Source organism: Alosa sapidissima, chromosome 2 (assembly GCF_018492685.1).
Source record: "Alosa sapidissima isolate fAloSap1 chromosome 2, fAloSap1.pri, whole genome shotgun sequence".
Classification (NCBI taxonomy): domain Eukaryota; kingdom Metazoa; phylum Chordata; class Actinopteri; order Clupeiformes; family Clupeidae; genus Alosa; species Alosa sapidissima.
In genome coordinates, this window is record NC_055958.1 from 3,241,630 (window position 1) to 3,266,357 (window position 24,728).

The 24,728-nt window shown below is 39.9% G+C and overlaps 2 long non-coding RNA genes across 5 annotated transcripts; one reads left to right on the plus strand and one right to left on the minus strand.

Annotated features, from left to right (window-relative positions):
• Positions 1-2,576: 2,576 nt before the first annotated feature.
• Positions 2,577-13,235, minus strand: LOC121694469. Of its 4 annotated transcripts, none has more exons than XR_006025770.1 (4): positions 13,088-13,235; positions 12,908-12,998; positions 12,742-12,818; positions 2,577-2,840 (listed from the first exon to the last, which is right to left on the minus strand). It is a non-coding gene; the product is annotated as an uncharacterized LOC121694469 (long non-coding RNA). The 4 variants fall into 4 exon arrangements; XR_006025769.1 differs by lacking the exon at positions 2,577-2,840 and adding an exon at positions 10,304-10,351 and having other exon boundaries at positions 13,088-13,234; XR_006025768.1 differs by lacking the exon at positions 2,577-2,840 and adding an exon at positions 11,182-11,226 and having other exon boundaries at positions 13,088-13,234.
• Positions 13,236-14,443: 1,208 nt separating this feature from the next.
• Positions 14,444-15,970, plus strand: LOC121694588. Its single transcript, XR_006025831.1, has 3 exons — positions 14,444-15,393; positions 15,770-15,795; positions 15,881-15,970. It is a non-coding gene; the product is annotated as an uncharacterized LOC121694588 (long non-coding RNA).
• Positions 15,971-24,728: the final 8,758 nt, after the last annotated feature.

The following is a 24,728-nucleotide window of genomic DNA, read 5'->3' on the forward strand; positions in this document are numbered from 1 at the left end:
AGCTCTCGGAGGTATTGCTTTCTTGTTATCAGCATCATTTTGAAGGGGCCATGCTCATCTCTCCTGTTACGAGTTGAGCTAATAGTTTTATTATAGTTTGTGCCATTAAGTGGATTTCAGACACTGACCCCAACCCCTTGGCTGCAGCTCCACCATGTAGCCACTGTTTTTCTCCCTTCACACTGGCGAGAGATTATATGTATGTATCCCTGTTGTAAGAGCGCAAGAGTGTGTTTGTATGGGGATGTAAGGGGTAAATGAAGGCCAATGGGCAATTGGTCAGTTCACTGTCACCATCCACCGCTCAATTAATGTGTTTTTCTTGTACTGCAATATTACTAACATTTCTCTTTTTATTTATATGGTCTATTTATTACAGTAATTCTGCTCCTGGGTTGTGATGAAGTGGGGTTGGTAGGTTGCTGACTCTGTTGCTTGATAGGCATTACTAACATTGACTTGTGCTTGTGTTCACCTGTTTGTGGTGTACTACTGTAGTTGTGGTGTTGGTTTGGTAATTTTATTTTCCTGTTTTGGTTTAGTGCTTTATTTCTTTCTTTAGTGTGGATTGGCCAACTTTATGCTTGCCTATCTTGCTTCCTAGTTTTTCTCTCTCATTAGCTGGGAAAGAGGTGTTTAAAGAAATGCAATATCCTGTTGTATGTCCGTGTTACCTGCTTCATTGTCTGCATGCCTATTGGCACGGTTATTTTTAAGCTTTCAATTAAATTGTGTTCTTTCATCGCCTGTGCCTTCCAATACCACCTTTGAATACTGAAGCAGGGAATGGTTACTTGTGGGGTTGCTCTCTGTAGGCAAAAGTGGGTTTCATAATCACTACTATAGTATATGCCACATTGTAATCCAGTTCTAAGAGATTACTCTTGGGCCGTTTTGATCTGTTTGCACTGCTCTTTTGAAGTTTCCCCACAGATGTTTTTTATGTTTCGGTCAGGGGACTGTAACGCCGTGGCAAAGCCTTCAGTTCTTCTTGCCTCATCTCAAAGTTTTTCTTTTCAGCTTGGTCTGTTTGCTGGTGTGTATGCTTCAAGCATTGGATGGTATTTTTATTTAATTCATTCTTTCCTATGTTACCGGTGCCATTGGCTGAAATGTAAGGCCAACATATGATCGTTCCATCCCTGTGGTTGGAGAGCTGTTTTTTTATTGTTGTTGAAAATGAAAATGTTGAAATGTCCAATATGCACCAGGCTTTCTGAAAAATGCCTTTTGCAGTTGCAAAGCCAATATTTCAGAACAAAGCTACAGAAACCCCCACAAAGGAAATTCCTAACCCCCCAGGGTGCCAGGTCAAGCTAATTATCATACAGTATTGGTTACCTCTGAAATCACTGTCAATGTCTGTAAATGTGTGTTGTGAGAATAATACATTCATGGTCTTGGTCTTGAATTAATACTTGTAATGTGGGCAACAGTTTGATCATGGTTTCATTACAAATTACAAATCAAATCAGATTTATTTTTAAAGCGCATTTAACATGCACATAGTGCAACCCAAAGCGCTCCACAAGACACATAACAACAAGACAAAAGATGCCAGATGGAGCGGCGTAGTCGCCAGCGTACCCATGACATCAAGACATGACAAATACATTTAAAAAAATAACAAAAAATGCCAGACAGAGCGGCGTAGTCGCCAGCGGACCCGTGACACCAAGACATACAAGACAGACAACAAAACAAATAAACAAATAAAAAATATATATTTAAAAAGGGGGAAAAGTGATGTTAAAATTAGTCCAAATTTCAAAACCAGCTGAAAATGTCCAAGGGCAATGATGATCCGTGAAAACTGCGCACAGAGCTGTGTCTTCACAACCGATGCAATGCCAACAAAGTTCTTTAGCAACTGACCAACCCGGTGAATTCACTGGCAGTCTGGAGATAACGTTAACGTTAGAAGCTAGGCCTTAGACTGCAGTCTGGAGATGACTGGAAGCACAGTCCAAAGTACTGGGCGATCGTGTAGAATCCGCAATTGGGTGGACTTAACAGCGACCGTTTGTTGCTCCGTGAGATTGCAGCTCTTCACCGTTAACGTTAGTCTGCAGTTGGCAAAGCAGCCCGCAGGTCAGCAACAGCTCGGCGGCCACGGCAGATCTCTCGCAGAGCAAGCCTAAGTCCAGCTGTCCCGAGAGATCCCCTCGACCAGACAGTGAAGTGCACTGTTCACGGATGGATGGAAGGATGTCAGAGGCTCAGTTAGTCTGCAGTTGGCATGGCAGCTCGCAGGTCAGCAACAGCTCGGCGGCCACGGCAGATCTTTCGCAGAGTAGCCTAGGTCCAGCTGTCCCGAGAGATCCCCTCGACCAGACAGTGAAGTGCAGCACCGCTCACGGATGGATGGAAGGATGTCCGATGCCCAGCTAGGGCAAAAGCTAGCCATAGCAAGCTCCCAATGGACAAATGTCAACGACTGACTTAGAAGCAGTAAAAAGGACTAAGAATAACACGAAAACCATCAAAAATAGCGTAAATAAATAGGGAAAACATCTAAGTAGACAAACCAATACAAAAAATAAACATGACATTACATAAAATTACGAACATTACATAAAAACGAACAAAAACATGATGCCAGACGGAGCGTCGTGTCTCGCCAGAGTCCCCGTAACCTAGCAACCTACATCATTGTACATTCAATAAATTATCTGTCTGGTGTGGGGAGGTAAAAGGGAAAGTCAATGTCAGTCTAGAGTCAGTCAAACTCATGGGTGGTCCTACCGCCAGGGAGGCAATGGGGTTTCAAAGGTTCAGAGGTTGGGTTTGGCTCGCCATCATATCCAAAAAATGTTTCCATCCACACTAAAAAACCTGACCTGTAAATTACATGGCCAGAAATAAATAATCAAATAAAACAAACAATGAACTGAAATTCCTATCCTGAATTTCATACTATTAGAGATTAGTATTAACATATTAGTGGTAGAAATATAATATATTATGATATTATAGTTTAATAGAATCATATTACTCTAAACCATTTATTATGCTTTACAGTTGTAGCCTGTAACGGTACATTTTATGTACGTTACGGTGGGTTTCCACACAGCGAAACACCTCGCGATTTTCGGCCAGCGAAATTTCGCCTCGGGGGCGTGGCGGCCAAACCGCTAACCTTTTGACTGTAGTGTCTAGCCAGTGGTGGCAAGCAAGCTAATTAGGCTAATTAGCTAGTTCACACATTTAAGTACTTAATGAAGATATCCAGGGGTCTTTATGCCTCGACTAAGTTGATGTTGCCTATAAACAACAATTCATGTTCATAGAAACAACAACGTTAATAAGACAATATATATTTCATACCTGTGTCGCAGCATATAACCTAGCTGTCTAGCTAGGTTTACAATGCAGTCCAATGTCCGAAAATACTAGCATTTCGCCTGTCAGCTAGCTAAAAAGTTTGAGTGTTTAAACTGACATATATAGTGGTCTATTTAGTAGTGTATGTGCTCTGACTAAGTTAGTGTGGCATATAAACCACAATTTGTGTTGATACAAGTACCAATGTTCGTATAGAAACATTTCAATCACATACAAATTTTCGTGTTACACCTCAGGTAGTCTCCGCCATCTTGGTCAGACTTTTTTGTAACTCCCGCCTCCAAACACAAACACGCGGACCTGATTGGTTCTCGAATGGTCCTCATTTAAATGAAGTTAAACTATCGCCAACTTCGTTTCGCCTGCCTCAGCGATTCGCTCTCATTTCGCCCAACCAGGGCGAATTTTGTCTCCATTCAACCTCAATGAGAGCGACGCGAAATTTACACTAGGCTACTCCAGAGCCCGTCTACGGAGAGCCTTGCCACTCCGTATTAAGTCCCATTGTACCGAATTTTGGATGCAGTTCCACCAGAGTTCCACTGGGGGCGATCGCCATGAGTGCAGAATGAATGGGAGTCAATGGAGCTAGACGGCTAAATTTGTCTCTTTCACCTGATTGTCGTTGACAAATCTCAGATTTGATTGTAGTTTGTATAACTTCAACATGGGTTATACTGTAGGTCAAAAGTTGAATGAACGAGTACTTATGTCCTTTTGATTTCTTACAGGTTGGGTCGTTGTTGCACATAACACGCTAGCATTGTGCTAATGAATGACATCATTGACACATTTGAAAGGCTTTTTAGAACAATTAAGTGACTTTAAAATATATAATACTCAACCAAGTGTATTTTCTTTGCCTCCCCTTTCGAATGCAATACTCAAATTACTTGAAAAAAAATTATATCCCGAGAAAAGTGGATTTTGAGGGGTACAGCTCCATAGACCTCCATGCATTCTGCACTCGTGGACGAGCGCCCTCATGTGGAACCACAGAAGGAACTGCAACCAGTTCAGAAACCGGAAGTTTTCCGAGAGTGGCAGTTCTCCCCTTATTAGACATTCTCTGGCTACTCTGTATGTGCGTTGCTAGGTTATCAAGCTACTGGCCCTACAGCAGACACCGTTCAAAACATTACATTCTCTAATGCAGTTACTGAGATAGACTAGACTGCATTTCCGGCGGGAACTGCGAAAGTGTGCTTGCCCTGGTCCGGTCAGCAACGTGAGCGGACAGTGGCATACGCTATGCTGAACCTGGCTTGATCCAGGCATTGTAACAGTGCCTTTCAATGTTGGAGCAGTGGCAATATCTCAAAAGCTCTAGGAGAGGGCTATTCAACGATTGGCTTGCGGGTTGAATGCGATTTGTTGGATTTTACCTTTGGCCTGCCTTCGAATTTAGCTTCTATGACTGAGATCAAATCAATAAAATAAAATGACAGCAGTGATTGAAATGACAGCAGTGAAATGACGTGTCTTGCGCCTCTCAAACTGGGCTATCAGGTAACATACAGTACAACAGAAATTATGAAATATGACCAAGGCATTAAAAAGCTGCTTGTTTGTCAGGATACTTTTTCACTGATTTATTTAAAAAAAAATATGAGCTATGAGTGTGAATGTTATATATTCCATCCCACAAATTATGTTTTACTGGTGTATTTGACAAATAATCTATATAGATTTGCTCTATAAAGACCTTATGTCTGTTTGGGATTGTTTTGTGAGCCTGGGGTTGTTTTGAGAGCCTATTGATGTAGCCTATCTCAGAATAAAGGAATACTTCATATTACTCTAAACCACCGTCTGTAAATCAACTGTATACTACTGTCTACATTGCACTATATTTCTTGACCTGTCTCTGTATGTTTCATCACCTTTCTATACTTTGCCTCACATTGCAACACAGCTCAGATCTTTGGTTGCTATTAAGGCCAGTCGTTCTAAATGGATGGTTGCTATGGCCAAAGGCCAGTTCTATCTCTGCCGTTGTCAAGCGGGCATATCGTAGAATTCTGATTAACCTTATCTTAAAACATCTCTATTTAACTCAGCCCACTTCCATACAGTGGGTCCCATTAAGAAGTGGCCACTTCATTCACGCTTACCGTGATACACACAGCAGCATTATTAAATTAATCTGTCACCATACGCCTACAGTATGCCTACGTTTGCAAAGAAAACATTTTAATTTGATTCACATGAAACGTTACATTTCATGTACATGTTGACAATGAGTAGGCTAGTTTTGGTTGTTGGTGGTGTTATTGCATCCCTTAGTTATGCCTACAATGCAAGTTCCCTCGCGATTGGAAGCTCCTGTAGACAATAGTAGACGCATTTCAAAACATCGCGTTAGGAGTCCTTGCCACTTCTTTTAAGCTGTCACAGACGTAGGTGCTACTTTTAGGGCTAAAGTGCTTCGTGAATTACTGTTAGTAAAAAAAAAAATAGCAGTCCTAAAGTTACACGTGACGAAGTTACGAGTGCAAGCATCTCATATCAAATGACCATGGCATTACGCTAAACAACATAAATCCCAATTAGCAACATAGCACTACATCTCCTCCTCCCTATAGCTAGCCACACAAGAAATTAATGATACTAAATCTCTGCTTAGCATGCTTCTCCGCTTAGCATTCTAATAACAGAAGGGGCACATTTATGTTGACCACTACAACATGACTCATTATGTCTGTAACGTTAACTGTATAAAACACTTACTTTCATAAAGGACGCATACCATCCAGCACATGGAAACCGATATTTTAGGTTCTTGGCCACAAACTCAAAACGTGTCCCTCTGAAGCCCTGTTCTAGAATCTTTGCTCTGAAGGCTGTGTTGCTAAGGCAACATCAAATAAACGAAATGATAGTCTTTCAGTATTAAATGTGTACGTGTGATTCCGAATGGATGTGTGTGGTTTGCAATTAGAATAAACAAGAAATAACATTTCCAATAATTTCCCATGATAAATTACATAATATTTGCACCTTCCTTATTTGTGAATCTCACACCGTATTTCAAGTAGGCTACACTAGTGAAATGTAATACAACGTTGCCACCTAGCGTTCAGATAGTTCTAGGCTATTTAACATTAACGTGACATGTTTATTCTTTCGTCAACTCCATGCTTTTAGGAAAACAATCTTTTTATCATAGTACCCTCTTCAATGAGCGATTACCAGCTCGTTTTTGTAACAGAGATAGCTGTTTATTGTCCCTAGGTTTACAGAAACACCTATTCATATCAATACGTAGCCTATGGAGTGCTGCCGACCACTGTTCATTACATGGCCCAGAATGCCTTGCATGTCTTTACAACAAAACAACACAGTAAAACCTTTAAATGCCCGTAAACATATGCATTTGCATACTTGTAACATTTTTAAAATAATAGTCTCCCATCATGATATTTAACAATAGTGAACATTTTAATTTGAATACTGTGAATGTGAAAACAACTCTATTATGTAAGCTATATATAGCTACTGTTCTCCTTACTATTTCAGTTTGTAAGTCCATACTATCCCATGGCAGAGCAAGGATTTCATGTAGTGGGTAAGATTATTAGGAGACATTGTGGCTGCCCAGAGGTGTTGAGCATTCTTTGAAGACATTGTGATAGAAGGTGAATGGTGAGAGTTACCAAATACCTGTGGGTGGTTTGTGAAATGATGGAAACTTTTGGAATATTTTTATTTTTTTTAGCTTATGCACCCTCACACTGGAGTCCCCAGTTCATATACAAAATTTGGTATCGATATGTGACAGTGTACCTGTGATATGGACGACTTCCTGTTTCGGAGCTTCGCCGCCGATTTCGTTTGGCTGTGACGGGCAAACGCTTTCGAAAATCAAAAATCCTTCTAGTAACTTTTGTGAGGCTTGGTCCAATGATGATGTACGTCAAGTTTCGTGGCGTTTAGACCAAATTTGTGACCTGTGAAAATTTAGTTTCGCTTTCTATTCAATCCAATATGGCGGACCAACGACACGCCCACTTGACGTCATCTTGATGCATAAAATTAGGATTACCCTGTGCTGTAACGTTATAGTGTGCTAACCTCCACAACCTAATAGTATTCTAACAATACCCTATTCTAGTGTGCTAACCTCCACAACCCAACAGTATTCTAACAGTAGTATTCTAGTGCGCTAATCTCCACAACTCAATAGTATTCTAACAATACTCTATTCTACAGGACTATGCATTTGTCATGGATAAGATGAAGCGTCTGTTAATGGAAGGCAGTGTTTCCCACAGAATTGAATTGTATTTGTGGTGGTAGGTGAAGGGGGGTGGGGGTGGGTTCTGTGTTGGAGTCAATAAGATGAACAACCTATAATTATGCAGTTATACTTGCCTTGCACGACAAGTCCTGTCAAGTAGCTGTAACGTTATAGTGTGCTAACCTCCACAACCCAACAGTATTCTTAACAGTATTCTATTCTAGTATGCGAACCTCCACAACCCAGCTGAAGGAACTGTAGGGGGCGATGTGGGTCGAGGTAGAGTGAGTGTGTGGCGAGCAGGCAGAGCCTCGGTCAGAAGGCTCAATGGTATGAAGTGATGACACAGAGATGGCAGGTTTCGGTGCAACACAAGTGAACTTTATTTGAGTTTCAATTCATCTGTTCTTTTGTTCTTTACTTGTATGTGTGCTGCATCAAAGAGGAAACAAACAGAAAATGGAGTAATCAGTGAAATGGGGTAAATCAGTACAGATCCCAACTCACAAACAAACCAATTGACATTTGAACAATAAACTGAAATCATATGGCTATATAAAGGTACAACTAAACAATACTTCACATCCCAAGTCAACCAACATCACCTAATCATCTCTCACATGGGACTCCAACACACCAAACCAACAAACAAAGACCTTAACTATACACATGATGGCAGAGCTACTCTACAAACTGATAAACATCACAAAAGTCATAGTGAGGGTCATTAAAGTGATGACTTACGTTAACTCATTGACGCACACAAAGCAGGACACACTGGAGTGCTGGGTTGAGATGAACAAAAGAGTGAACTGAGGGCAAGCAAACAATTTATCCTGGTCTGAGCCCCTGCTCCGGAGCTACAGGGTTTCCCAGCAGGTAAACTGGGTGTGGTTTGGTGACAGAGCCAAACAATCCAGCAATTTCTCCACAGCACCTCCTTACACTGACAGACTTTGGAAAGATTTGCAAAGATTTGGAAAAGATTTTTGAAAGACTACAGTCTCAGACCCTCTCACATCTAAAGACAAGTAGTAGAGTTTTAAGTCACAGACTATGATTTTGCAATAGATAAACAGGAACTGAAAATTATAGCCTACTAAACTCAAAGTCGTATTTTCGTGTTTCTGCAGCATTGTTTCATGCGTGACATCCTTAACCGATACAGAGTTGTTCTGTCAAGTGGAAGAGCCGACTAAGTATGTATAAGAAATGACAAATATTATAAGAATAACAAATAATTATAGGCTACAGCTGTGTCGGAGTCAATAAGAAAAACAGCCTATAATTATACAGTTACACTACAAGTCCATATTGACAAGTAGCCGTAATGTAATAGTGTGTTAACCTCCACAACCCAACAGCATTCTATTGTAGTATGCTAACATCCACAACCCAACAGTATTCTAACACTAATGCTTCAAGTGGGATTTGAACTCTCAACCTAAGGATCACCAGTACAAGGCATTATCTCACTGAGCCACTGTCAAGCCTACATGTTGGTCAGTCACATTCACATGGTGAAAATGTGTATTGGTAAACACACAACAAGAAAAACTCTAAGCATACATTTGACAATAAAATGAAGGGCTTTCCTAAAAGAGTACACCTGAAAACTTTTTGAAATTCTGGGGCAATAAGACATTTGTAGAGAAGAATACTAATGGATGAAATATAAATATGATAGACTTTATGATGAAGGAAAAATAGTAAACAAAGAAGTTCCCCTGAATGTCATAGAGTGTGTCGGCATTGTGATTCTTGACAACTGATGAGTGTGAATGTTGATTGGCTGATGTCATTCAGGTGCTGTTCAATGGTGTGAATCTTCAGTAACCAATAGCATGTGCAGCTTGATCCTGAAGTTCTAATGGGGATTTGAACACTCAACCTAAGAAACACCAGTACAAGGCATTATCCCACTGAGCCACTAACAATCATACACATTGGGCAGTCACATTCAAATGGTGAAAATGTGTGTTGGTAAACACACAAGAAAAACTCCAAGCATACATTTGACAATAAAATGAAGGGCTTTCCTAAAAGAGTACACCTGAAATCTTTTTGAAATTCTGGGGCAATTAGACATTTGTAGAGAAGAACACTAATGGATGAAATATAAATATGATAGACTTAATGATGAAGGAAAAATAATGAACAAAGAAGTTGCCCTAAATGTCAGAGTGTCTCGGCGTTCTGATTCTTGGCAACTAATGACTGTGTATGTTGATTGCCTGATGTCATTCAGGTGCTGTTCAATCTTCAGTAACCAATAGCATGTGCAGCTTGATCCTGAAGTTCTAATGGGGATTCGAACACTCAACCTAAGAAACACCAGTACAAGGCATTATCCCACTGAGCCACTAACAATCATACACATTGGGCAGTCACATTCAAATGGTGAAAATGTGTGTTGGTAAACACACAAGAAAAACTCCAAGCATACATTTGACAATAAAATGAAGGGCTTTCCTAAAAGAGTACACCTGAAATCTTTTTGAAATTCTGGGGCAATTAGACATTTGTAGAGAAGAACACTAATGGATGAAATATAAATATGATAGACTTAACGATGAAGGAAAAATAATGAACAAAGAAGTTGCCCTAAATGTCAGAGTGTCTCGGCGTTCTGATTCTTGGCAACTAATGACTGTGTATGTTGATTGCCTGATGTCATTCAGGTGCTGTTCAATGGTGTGAATCTTCAATAACCAATAGCATGTGCAGCTTGATCCTGAAGTTCTAATGGGGATTTGAACACTCAACCTAAGAAACACCAGTACAAGGCATTATCCCACTGAGCCACTAACAATCATACACATTGGGCAGTCACATTCAAATGGTGAAAATGTGTGTTGGTAAACACACAAGAAAAACTCCAAGCATACATTTGACAATAAAATGAAGGGCTTTCCTAAAAGAGTACACCTGAAATCTTTTTGAAATTCTGGGGCAATTAGACATTTGTAGAGAAGAACACTAATGGATGAAATATAAATATGATAGACTTAATGATGAAGGAAAAATAATGAACAAAGAAGTTGCCCTAAATGTCAGAGTGTCTCGGCGTTCTGATTCTTGGCAACTAATGACTGTGTATGTTGATTGCCTGATGTCATTCAGGTGCTGTTCAATCTTCAGTAACCAATAGCATGTGCAGCTTGATCCTGAAGTTCTAATGGGGATTCGAACACTCAACCTAAGAAACACCAGTACAAGGCATTATCCCACTGAGCCACTAACAATCATACACATTGGGCAGTCACATTCAAATGGTGAAAATGTGTGTTGGTAAACACACAAGAAAAACTCCAAGCATACATTTGACAATAAAATGAAGGGCTTTCCTAAAAGAGTACACCTGAAATCTTTTTGAAATTCTGGGGCAATTAGACATTTGTAGAGAAGAACACTAATGGATGAAATATAAATATGATAGACTTAACGATGAAGGAAAAATAATGAACAAAGAAGTTGCCCTAAATGTCAGAGTGTCTCGGCGTTCTGATTCTTGGCAACTAATGACTGTGTATGTTGATTGCCTGATGTCATTCAGGTGCTGTTCAATGGTGTGAATCTTCAATAACCAATAGCATGTGCAGCTTGATCCTGAAGTTCTAATGGGGATTCGAACACTCAACCTAAGAAACACCAGTACAAGGCATTATCCCACTGAGCCACTGACAATCCTACATATTTGGCAGTCACATTCACATGGTGAAAAGGTGTGGCAAACACACAACATCAAGAAAATTCCTAGCATACATTTGACAATAGAATTAAGGGCTTTATAAAAAAGAGTACAGATCTGAAAATGTGCACTGTTAATGGTATCCACATAATGATGGTTGTATGGTTGTTCACCAAGGAAAAAAAATTACTCATATAGGAATATAGGTGATATAGGAGAAATGGGCTGAGTGGTCGAACTTTATTGGTCTATATCTCTGAAATGGAAAAACATATCCAAATTATTTTGATAACTTTTGTGAGGCTTTGTCTAAACATTGTCTGTGAGAATTTTGGTGAAGATTTGATAATTTTTGAAGTATGTGAAACTTTTTATGATGTTTGGCTTTTCTCTGAAATTGTGGCAAAAGTAAACATTTTTAGAGCATAAGACCAGGGTGAAAAAGATGCATCTGAATGTAGAGATTAATATCATGAAAGAATTTTGAGTCTAGGTCAATCTGGTAAGGAGAAATAAGCATTTTTGACAAGAGCGCCACCTTTGGGTGCAGTACCCCAAATTTTGGGTTATGGGTAGTGGGGGGTACTGGTAACAATACTTGAAAATGTTTAGTTTCTAGGACTTACGGTTTATAGGAATATAGGTGATCTAGGAAAAATGGCCTAAGTGGTCTAACTTTATTAGCCTATATCTCTGAAATGGAACAAAATATCAAAATTCTGATCCATAACTTTTGTGAGGCTTGGTCTAAACATTGTCTGTGAGAATTTTGGTAAAGATTTGATTATTTTTGAAGAGTGTGAAACTTTTTATAATGTTTGGCTTTTCCATGAAATTGTGTCAAAAATAAACATTTTTAGACCATAAGACCAGGGCCAAAAAGATGCATCTGAGTTTAGAGATTAATATTATGAAAGAATTTTGAGTCTAGGTCAATCTGGTAAGGAGAAATTAGCATAATTAACTTTTTTTTCCAACAGCGCCACCTTTGGGTGCAGTACCCCAAATTTTGGGTTATGGGCAGAGGGGGGTACTGGTAACCATACCTGAAAATTTGAAGAGTTTTGGAGTTACGGTTTAGGCAGCAGTATGACTTTTACAGAATTTTGGCCAAAAATGAACGGTACAGAAACAATAGGGGTCCTGCAGCTACGCTGCTCGGACCCCTAATAATAATAAGAAAACTTAAGAAGAACAATAAGTGTGCTGCTTTGCAAGCACACTTAATAAGAAAACTTAAGAAGAACAATAAGTGTGCTGCTTTGCAAGCACACTTAATAACTGTAAGTGAAAACTGCGCAATCCACCGTATCATGGCACTGTTAATTCATCTGATCATATTTATATACAGAACCACTGTATAATGTCTGCGTTTAGCAGAGTTTAAGGGTACATAGCAGCTAGTTGGTTTAAGATGATTCAGCTGGATTACGTTAGCTTAGCACAACCGTTAAAACGAACTCACCAAATTCCAAACTTCCACCGTTAAACGTCGTTCTTGTCATCAACGGCCTGTTTGTTCCTCGGATTGTTCCTCGGTTTCTAGTTTTAAATATAATATTAAAAGTTACTACTACTAGTTTAAATTGTCATACAATTATCCATATCTATTTAATCATGTTAACATTTACCTTTTCTGTATTCAAGTATTATTAGTTTGTCTTCGTTCATGGTGTTACAATTGAAAGTTCATTCTATTCTGTTGACTATTCTGTTGTTCTTCTAAATCATAAATCATGTGAATACAATTAATGATCATGTCTTTAAATCTTTACAATTGGTTAATTTATCATTATAGATCGAATATTTACCTACATTTCCAATCGGTTATCAGCTGTGAAAGCAGTTAGCGGTCTTCAGTCTAGTAACGTCTGATCATTTTGTTTATTGTTGTCAATGTTACTGGGGAGCTGCATGCTGATTGGTTAAGCTGCCTCTACAACTTAACCCATTGTTGTCTGGGCTACACATAGTTGTAGACTAGGAACTACACTGTAGTCTAAAGGTATGATAACACCTGGGCCACATCTCAGATAACAGAGGCCCTGATGAGTCAGTGGTGGACCAAGTCATTGATAAAAAGAGAAGATACTCGCTCTCTTCTCTAGATCTTGGCTCATGTGGCTTCTGCTCTCTCTCCCTCTCTCCCTCTCTCTTTCTCCTTTAATATTGGGTTTGTACTGTTTCATCTGGTGTATCTGTAATTCTTAGCTTGTTTTTTTGTTAAGCTTACAGGAAAATGTAGCACTTTGAGTCCCTTTTCTGGTTAATTTCGGTGTCCACCACTCTAGTTCATCCAAAACAAACCAGAAAAGGGACTCAAAGTGCTAAATACCGGAATTTTCCTTTAAGTTTGTGTTTTGATGAGCTTCCTTTGTTTGCTACTTTGTTACTTTACTTTGTTACAGTAGACTATGTGAGTTTACTTTTACATTTAACTGAAGTGATATTGGTTACATTTACCTTTAAGGCTATTAAATTGTTCTTTTGCCTATCAATCGTATACCTCAATTCTCGTAGTATGCCATGCTATGCTCTTCCATAGTTGATAAACTAGTTACTTAGTAATTGAATGGTGATACAAATGATTAATTAAATGGAGTCAGATTAAACAAGTTTGTAATAATAACAGTTACCAATTAACTCTTCACCAGCGTGTCTATTGTTCAGACACGTGATCAACAGGAGAACGGCCCAACGTACTTCTCATTGCACGTGAGGGGCGCTGTGTGTTGGCTGTGAGCCTGTTCTCTCTTTCAAGTGAGGAAGTGTCCCCATGTTTCATTTGCATCTGGCCTTTTTCCTCCAAATCTTAGTGTTTCACCAGCCAACGCGATTTCGGCCATAATTTTACAGGCAGCAGTGAACACGATAAGCACACTCAGGTGTGGGCCAACCCATTCAAGATTCAACCAAATTCCAAATGAGCCCTCTAGACATAATTTAGCTCTATATAACATTGATATCAAATTTGGACAATTTTCTCATACTTTTACACATTAATTAATACATTAATATTCATTTTATTGCTCATTGTCTCAGTCAAAATGTATTTTTTTTCTCCTCAATCAATTTGTATAGTTTTTTATTTAACCTATGGGGGTTTGGAAAAACAGGGGAATTCTCAATAAGAGATGATTTATTAAAGACCATAATTTACTATTCTAGTATGACATGTTAAAAAGAATGTATAATATTTAACTGTATGCCTTTTTAGAGCATTTCATGTTTTAGTCATTTAACTATTCACAGTAAGAAATTTCACCAACATGCCACTATACAGTATTGAGTTGAAACAGTCCAGTAGCAATTTCCAACCAACCTTCAAACATGGCTTTGGACACTGGGTGTATGTTTCTTTAAGTTAAAAGTACAGCTTTGCCGCACACTGCAACGAAAGCATGCTGAGAGGTCTGCCAGGATTGAGCTTCTGACATTCAAAGGTGAGCTGACAGTTGCTGGACGAGACCCCATGCCCCCTTCCTTTACACCCGCCCTCTGTCCAGCAGGGGTCCTGCAAAGTGTGAGCATCAGCAAGCAGAGTTAGACCAACAAAGGCAGAAAACTTGGGAATGGAGTGTGCCTTTGATCTCGCTCCTGGACATAACCTATTCCAGAGGAATATGCATTGACTCCTACTGAAGCTTCCGCTACATGTTATCATGGGGCTTGTCCTATTCACAGTGTTCCATTGTGTCATGCTGTTGGTGTAAGTTATCCTCCAGTGGACCAGTCAAAACAGTAAGTTCATTCTGGTGAGGCCACTATTGTAACAGTAGAACACTCCATACCTCCATACTGTCCTCACAAAATCAACCAGGGGGTTTGACATCATGTTATCTTTACCAAATATTGTCTTGTTTTCTGTTGTTTGTTTGCCTTAATGTACAGCACTTTGGTTAAATGTTGTTGTTTATAAAAGTGCTACATAAATAAATTGACATTGGCATTGCCAAATATAAAAGCACAACTTCACCTTTGCAAAAAAAAAAATCTAATCAGAACTTGGGAGTTTATTTTTTTTTTTCAGTCTTCCTTTTCAGTAGAAAGGTACGGAGGCCTGGAGGTGACATGAAAAAAAGAAAAGAAACGAAGGTTAAAAAAAAACTGAGAAAAGGTATGTACTTGGGACAAACACTGACTAGGTTTGCGAGATCTTGAGTTGTTTTTGCGAGATCTTGAGTTTGTTTTGCAAGATCTCGAGTTTCTTTTGCGAGATATTGACCTTCTTTTGCGAGATATTGAGTTTGTTTTGCGAGATCTTGAGTTTGTTTTTGCGAGATCTTGAGTTTGTTTTGCAAGATCTCGAGTTTCTTTTGCGAGATATTGACCTTCTTTTGCGAGATATTGAGTTTATTTTGCGAGATATTGAGTTTGTTTTGCGAGATCTCGAGTTTGTTTTGCGAGATATTGACTTTCTTTTGCGAGATCTCGAGTTTCTTTTGCGAGATATTGAGTTTGTTTTGCGAGATCTCGCAAATCCATCAATGCAGAACCACACACGTTCCGGAGAGCTTCAGTCACTGAAATTACGTTGCAGTGCCTTGTTTTGCCAGCATGCGGCGAACAAGAGCAAAACTAACTGGCTTCACGCATAAATGCAGGCCAGGCTGCAGTGTCATTGTCGGCAAAATCACTGAAAGAGACGCAACGGGAAGCAACGGGAGCAACCGCACCGGCCCGGTCAGGAGGGGGGAGGGGGGAGGGGGGGGGGGGGGCAGAAAAATATATAATCAAATAAACGCTTTCTGTGGTGATTCATTGATGTGTCTCACTTACCAGCTTAAAGCGTTGTTGCTTGTTGTTTCTGGCAGTTTCTGGCAGCTTGACCATCGGACAGTACTGCAAAGCCTTTTCATAGGCATGCAACGTTTATGACATAAAAAGTGGAATATGAACGCATTTCATCACACCTGACAATTCAGAAGCTGCCGAGGGCTGTAGCCTATCCGCGATTTGACTGATTCTTGAACTCTCAGCTCAGTGTTGACTTGCGCGTCTTTTTTAGATGGTGAAGGTAAACGAAGGAAAGCCCTCTAATTGGACGGGCAAAACTGCCCGAACGTGGCTACGCATATGCTTGGTAGGTAAAACTAGTGGGAAAATGTCTGTAAACAAATTTGGTAGCCAGAAAAAAGAACATAAACAGAGGATAGAAAATACAAAAAAGGAGGGAGAGAACGCAAAGAAGGTAGGCCTATGGTTCTTGGCTTCACGTTCACTACAGACGAGTTCGAGGATACGGTAGAACAATGATGACATTAATACAGTAGCCCGCTGTGGCATGGTCGCTTACAATTGTATGGTTGATCTATATTATTTTAACTAATTGATCTGAATTGGTTGATGTTTCTCCTGGTAGCCTCACCTGTGCTGCATGCGTATACCTACAGTAGGCCATAATGGCTGTTGCGGTCATGGGCATGTTCCTCAACGGCCTAGAATAACGTAGGATCGGCCCTGTCTAAAATCAAAAGACTATCACTGTGCGTGTGTGGTAACGTTAACTTCTGGTCTTGACTCACTGCAGAATGCAGCGGCTTGTTCACTGCACTGGAGAATACAGCTTAACAAGTTAAAGAAAGGGAAACGAAACTTCATATTTTAAAGCCTCTAAAATCAAATTGACTATTAAAATCGAGGTTTAGGATGGAGATAGATAGATAGATAGATAGATAGATATACTTTATTGATCCCTAGGGGAAATTCAAGGTCACAGTAGCATACAGACAACACACACACACATTCAATAACAGCAGACCGAATGGAGTGATGTGTAGGAGCGATGGCGCACCCCCCCCCCCCCCCTCGGCTTTTTTCACAAATCGCACCCTGACTAGGTTGGCTTGTCAGTCAGTGTGGAATGCAACCTCAGACCAACGCAGATGCCAAAATAAGGAACTGCAACCTAATTCCAGTGGCTACTGCTCTCCGGAACATTTCTAGTGGTTTTCATATGCATTGATGGATTTGCGAGACTCGCAAAAGAAAGTCAACATCTCGCAAAACAAACTCGAGATCTCACAAAACAAACTCAAGATCTCGCAAACCTAATCAGTGTTTGTCCCAAGTACATACCTTTTCTCAGTTTTTTTTATTTTTTCATGTCACCTCCCGGGAAAGGACATGTCAGAATAGCTGCATTGCTATTGTGAGGAGGCTCCATTGCCACAGTCACATTCAACAGAAATGTCACTGCTATATATATATATATATATATATATATATATGCCACAGGGAGAACAACAAACTGCCCATGGTGATGCTGGCTGAGTTTCTCAGGCTGCATTCACATGTTGCTCATCATTCCATTCATACCCAGCATTCTCATGAGTATTCATCAAGCGTTACAAAGGGCACTTTGCATGTCAGCTTTAAAATGCTCCCCCTCAAGGTCAATTGGACACCAAACTCTACACTGTGCTGGAGGAGGAGGAGGAGGAGGATCTCATTAGTTTTCTGAGCCATTAAACTCAAAGGCTTTTGTCCTGGATGCTGAATTGCATATTAAGTTTAAGTTAAAGTTTATGTTCTCTCAAATGTGAATACTAATAAGTTAATTTAAGGTCTCAAGGTTATGAGATGATTCTTCATGTCTTTCATTTTATGTTTTAGTGTAATAATAACACAATGTTGTGTGTTATGGGCTGAGAAAATTCTTATTGTACTGATACCAGAGGCATGAACTCATATGAGCCAGCAGAACTTAGTGTGATACAAAACAAATGGTGATACCTATCATACATTCAGAGCAACAGAAAATGTTAAATGCACTCATAGAGTGCAGGTGATTTTATGTTATTGTTATTGTTTGTCAACTATATTAGATGTCATGACATTTGGAGCCTAATTGGCTTTTTTTTTTTTAGTGTCATCTCACAGAACTCAGATCCAGAGTATCTAATCATACGCTGTAAGCGTTATTACATTTGGTAGTACCATCATTCCAAAGTCCTTCCACACCCATCTAATCACTAAATGCTCTCTCGGAGGCTGGCCCACTGATGGTCTCTAGGGTGAGTCCGCTACTCCTCTGCCTTCAGGCACTGTTTTGCTCATTTCCAGCACACCCGCTTTTCTTCCTCCTCCTCTGTGCGTTATGGGGCAGCCGTGGCCTACTGGTTAGCGCTTCGGACCAAATTTCCCTCACGGGATCAAAAGAGTATGTATACTTATACTTATATATGCCTTTAAAACTCCAAGTGCCCTATTTGTCCACCCTAACCAGGTACCTTTTTAACATTCTCACCGTTTCCAATCTTCGCCGTGTAGGGTTCCCCTGCACAGCTCCCGGTAATCACCGCACCTCGACCCCTACCCCAATTACAATTCTGTGAGCTATAGGTGCCTTTTATTTTAATCATAATAACATGTGATGTTGCGTAGAGGGATGTCTTAATAATATCACGGCAGAGACATTTCTGCATATTAATTACGTCTCGCCATGCACATTGGAGGTAGAGAGAGAAGAGAGATTGGTTTCACTCCCTGCTTCGAGACTTAGTAATACGATCAGTCCTGTGGAACCTATGTTGTGCTATGCTATACCCCCCCCCCCCCCCCCCGCATGTTTATCGTCCTGTATTTGTGCGAGGGTAATGTGCGAGCGGTGGGCTGATGTTCCATGTTGATGTTTTTGTTGATTTGTCAACAAAAGGGGACATTACCTCTCATTGTGGGGCTAAAAGGTAGCAGATGGGCTAAAAACGGACGCTGATGAGGCTAAAATGAAAACTAAATCAATGTAATGAGGAGAGCACTCGGCGAAATAGATTTTCCCTGTGTAAAATCATGAACACTTACCAAGCTGTTGCTTCCCAGTGATGGCTCTATTTCTGGATGCCCCAGACACTGAGGGAAATATTCTGCTGGATTTTTTAATTGGAGCAGTAGCAACATGAGGCCCATTAGCAAAGAAGGCTAAGGGCAAGATCATAAGAGTAGCTAGGGAGAGCCGTTACCATGGTAGGGTGGTAGAGCTGGGTTTTCCACACACACACACTAATGTAGTGCACCCTTTTATTGATAAATGTTTTCCAAATTATTAATATGCTACAACGCTCCAATGACTTCTTAAAACACACACACATTTTCCTATCCAGTATTGCATATACTGTAACATCAATGTATTCTCATATAACATTGGCCTAACAAGGAAGGAGGCACTAATAAACTAATTGTCATTGTTTTTAAGGGGAAAATTAGAAGTACACTATTTTCTCAAAAAATCAAACCCATTTGGCATTTTTCCTGTACTGTGGTGTCAAATCCACATTAAATAATACAACATCAAAAGAAGTCCGCACACCGTGGATGTATACTGCAGATGATGGCTTTAATGCACTCCGGAGCATTAGTGAAGCATAAGATAAGTGAGCTAAGTAAGCCAAGTAAGATCACATCCTCTGGCTGTTGTCCAGCCTTTATACCCCTTCAAGTCATCCCAAACAAGACCCTCTATGTTTACAGACAACTGACCAAGTAATATATGGTACTTCACCTTTGCCCTCTCATCCTGTTATTCCTACATTCTTTAGGTTGTGCCATTCTTTAGGTTTTGCTTACATTTCCTGGCACCAAACCTTGTCTATGCCATTTTCTGCCAGGCCTGCTCTTTCACTTAAACCAGTCTTCCTTTCCCACACTGAACATACTACAGACTTCAGTTTCACAAAACAATGATATTACACAGAATAAAGATACTACATAAAAGATATATAAACTAAAGGATATATGTCAATAAAGACCACGACAGTACCACAGAACTGAAAATTGTACTTGATATTTATTCTGTTTGTCCATATTGTACACGCCCATGTATTGTTTTTTTTTTTACATGGTAACAAATAATACGTTTAAATGCAGTTGGAGGAGATATAATGAGCAGACATGCTGCTCTTTCTGTTTCATGGATAGTAAACGTATAGACATGGACTCACACGGCACAACGGACACCAACGACAACATTACTGCATTTGCACTGTTGAATTTTGATGTGCTGAAATATTACATTAATGTACAAGCTGGACGCCTGAAACCGCCTGGCCAAACAATGTAACATCTGTGCACATACGCCGGAATCAGTGTGCGTGACTAGGGGACTCTCAACATACTACATGTATGCATAACTGCTGAATGGGCTGAGTGTCCTTCAGAGGAAACAGACATCCTCACTTGCAGTGGCCATACAACATGGTACCTTAAGCGCGCTTACAGTATATGGTGCTGTAAGCGCGCTTCTCGCAAAAGGAGAGTTTGCGTTGGCCACTCACCGTTTCGTGTATGAACAATGTACAGGCTGGTGAAGAGTTAAATGGTAATGTTATTATTACAAACTCAATTAATCTGACTTCATTTAATTAATAATTTGTATCTCGAATCAATTACCAAGTAACTAGTTTATCAGCTAGCATGGCATGGCATACTACAAGAATTAGAGATATACGATTGGTAATTAACAATTTATTTTGGCAATAAACCTTAAAAGGTAATTGCAATCAATATCATTTCAGTTGAATGTAAAAGTAAACTCACATAATCTACTGTAACAATGTAACAAACAAAGGAAGCTTATCCAAAAACACAGAGATAAAACTTAACAAGTTAAGAATAACAGATAAACCAGATGAAACAGTATACCAAATCATGAGATTAAAAACCCAAATATTAAAGGATAGAAAGAGAGAGGGAATGTCTTTTCACCTCCTGAAAGATCCGGTGTATGTTGAGTTTATTCTATCATCTAGTGGTGTGTTTTATTATTATTATGCAAATGTATAGAATAGTGTACAGTATTTGCATTTCTATATATCTACAGTAAATTACTGGTACACTGACGCAATTAGAATGTTGTTTATGAATGTGTGAATGTTGTTATTCATTATACAGTACGTCTGGAATTCAACATGCTAAATAAATGAGCATGGTCTTTTCATCCGATGCCCATTAGGAAAAGTAACATCTCTGTTGCAGATAAAATAACTACATTATGTTCTTTAATACATACCATTATGAGTAACATAGCAATTAGCACAGATGGCGGCAGATCTACTGGCCAAGTGCAGCAGTCCCACCTGTCAGACATCTGGACATTGTCCAGTCAGACGTCACGGCCACAGGACATTGGGTTGGCAGACGTCAGAGGCGAGGTTGACCAGTTCGCTCTGTCTGGCCAGGTGATCTGCCAATCTGCCGTCACCTCTGCCAACCTCTGCCTGGCAGGGCCAGTGGCCACCTGACACCTTGGGGTCACAGCTGGCATGGGCAGTCGCACCTGTCACCGGCCCAGTCACCCCTGGGAACAGGGCCCAGAGTATGGTGGCTTACATCTATACTGAAGTGCCCTCACCCTGAAGCTTAGCAGGAGTCACTTTCAGTTCTTCAAAGAGTAGTAATCACTCAATGTTTCAGGCTGATTTTTTTAAGCATTGTGATCTTGAAGATTAAATCTTCTATCAAATATTCTATCAAATATACAACATTTCATGCAGAATTGCAGGTTGTAAGAGACCTGAAAGCATCAATATATGGCAGCTTGACAAGGGACACTGACAATAAAAAAAATCAAATCATGACAACACTGCAGGTTACCCTGCCACCATTAAGTTCAATTAGTGTTAAGTTAGAAATAGACTTCTTTATCATACAGTACCTGCTAAGCAAAATAATTCAAATCCCTTTGTTCATTGTTGTAGTAAAACAATCATTAAACTTTTATCTGTAAAGACCATTAGCTACATTACGTGGCATTATGAGACTGATCTAGAGTATAATATGCAGTGGCAAATGTGCCAGATAACTCTCTCACTTTGTCTGCAGCTTCTACCCTCAGTCCAAATTCATCCAAGTCAGAATCAGAAGGAAAAATAACGTTAATTTCATGATCTGTGCGTACAATGGATCGCTAGTTTCTGAATGTGCTGTGCAATTTTAATAATGCCAAACTCCCGTCTTCCCGTGACTGGAATTCAACTCTGATTAGCGACTTCACACTCTTGCAATTTGAATATTTACTGAATGCTAACCAAACCACTCCCGCCTCGCAGGCTCATTTGCATTTTGATTTGCATGCCAATAGATGCCGAGTTCTGGATAAATAGAGAGTGTAATCAATTCTGCTCACCCGAAGCAGGAAAGAATGGCGACCTTTCGATCATTGCGGGTGCTACCCAATCTCATGTCAAACACTGAGCTAGAAGGGCTCCTGCATGCTAATCCCAGTAGCACAAATTAGACATAGCACACACACACACACACACACACACTCCCCAATTGGCCTATTTAATAGCCTATGGCTGCTTGGTGTAGTGAGCCAATCTTAATTGTAATCTGCGGCTGTCATCTCATCATGTTTGTTTATTTGCATGTGACAACAGACGCAGCAAGCTGAGCCATTAGACTAATAAAATTGCCATGGAGAGAGAGGGAGACCCATCCCCAAGGGATTGCTCACTAAAAGGTCAATTAACAAGTCGCTCAGCAAGCAGCCAACTCAAAACCTGCCCACCAAAAACCCACTGGAAAGCAATTTACAGCCAAGCATCAAAATTCATAGGACATATTACATCAGCATTTTCATAATAATCATGCTATAATTTATGGTTTCAGGGAGCAGACATGGTAGGAGCAAAATACCAGCATTGCAGATGAGGCCACCTAGTTGACTGACAGACTGACAGACAGGATATTACGTCATACCATTGTCATGCATCCAACATTCATTGATATTTACTCTCCGTCCCTTCTTATAAGCTTTTGTTTCTCTTCTCAAAAACCCATAATGTATGCATTATTGTACACATTGACCATGTTTATATTGTATTGAATAATTAACTGACAAGAGTAAATTGACTGGAACATTCCAAAACTTCACATGCACAAACTTAAGAGGGGTCCTCGGCTAACACCGACCGGCAGGTACACGTAGCCTATCTTCAGAGCAGAGATGTACACAGCAGTACAAATGATAAATAAATAAATAAGGAAAGCATCAATAAGTAAACACGGCATCTATTCTCGTGACTGCTGAAGGAGGACATAGAGGGCTGGAGCCTCTGATGAATGTGTATACTTAAAGTTGACACTAGCACAGTAAATAACTCATGAATGCACGAATGGTGAACTGGGTCGACGGCGACAGTGACAATGGAGGTGTTCTTTCACAGCCACCAATAAAAATGTGTGTCTGCTCAAGGAGCCAGGCATGTGAGCCAACATACATACTTGGTGGTGGTTTTAAACATTTCTTGAGAGTAGGGGCCATTGATTTATTCCAATCAGAGTTAAGGCACAACAGCATTATGATGTGGGAGGCAAATCATTTCAGATGAATGTTTGGGAGCGTATTTTAGACATGGGGTGAAGGCGGACATGCTCTTAAAAAAACAAATGACATCTGCATGGCTTTCCACTTCAGCACTTAATTGAAAGATTAAAGCCATTAAGTCAGCCGCAAATTATCCAGGTTTTCACACTTGTGCATGTTGGCTGCATTCCCACAAGCCTGTTTGTCTTCCAGGAATGACACTGCCAACGAAACCCAGTGAAACATTTTTCTTTTAACTCATTAATAGCTTGGCCACTGGAAGATAGCTTGATCGGTGTTCAATGACTAACATTTCCCAAGGCTTGTCCTTTTACAGTAGCCCTGCTAATCCAAACCATTTTCTTGCACTCTTGCTCTTCTTGACAGATAGTGACACACATAGATCCCACAAAGCTCTTCTGATGAGTAGTGTGCATGTTGTCATATGAGAGTGTAGTACAGTAGAGTATGAGTAGTGTGCATGTTGTCATATGAGAGTAGTGTGCATGTTGTCATATGAGAGTGTAGTACAGTAGAGTACATGGGCTCCATCATTCTCTCAGCAACCCAACACAGAGTGTTCAGGCAAAATTAAATTACCTCTGTTTTCTTTTGATGGCTATGAGTCACATTGACCCTTACCTGATTGACAGAGAACATTTATTTTTCAAAACAAGCATGCTGTTAACAATTTATTAAAGAGACTAAATTAACTTCACAACATAAACGGAATGAGCTTAAAGGACAATTCCGGCGCAAAATGAACCTAGGGGTTAATAACACATGTGTACCGAGTTTGACCGTTCGCCGGGATTTGTTTTCATGCTAGTCAAATGTGACCAGTTTTATTGCAAACCGCTAATTAGCGTTTAACGCTAGCCTTCGGGGTACACGTACAGTAAAAAGAAATCGCTATTTCTATACCACTAACAAGGCTCAAAATAGCACCACACTTACACAGTAGCATAATGAGGGTCTCTACATGTAAATCGAAGCATTGAGAACTTTGTAAGTGTACAAGCAGTTTATTAAAAAGAAACACATTACCGTTCATGTCTGATTCACATATACATACCGGCCACTTGGTGAGACTTCTCGTGCTGCTAGACACATGCAATACTTTGAAATCAATTCTTTACCATTGTTCT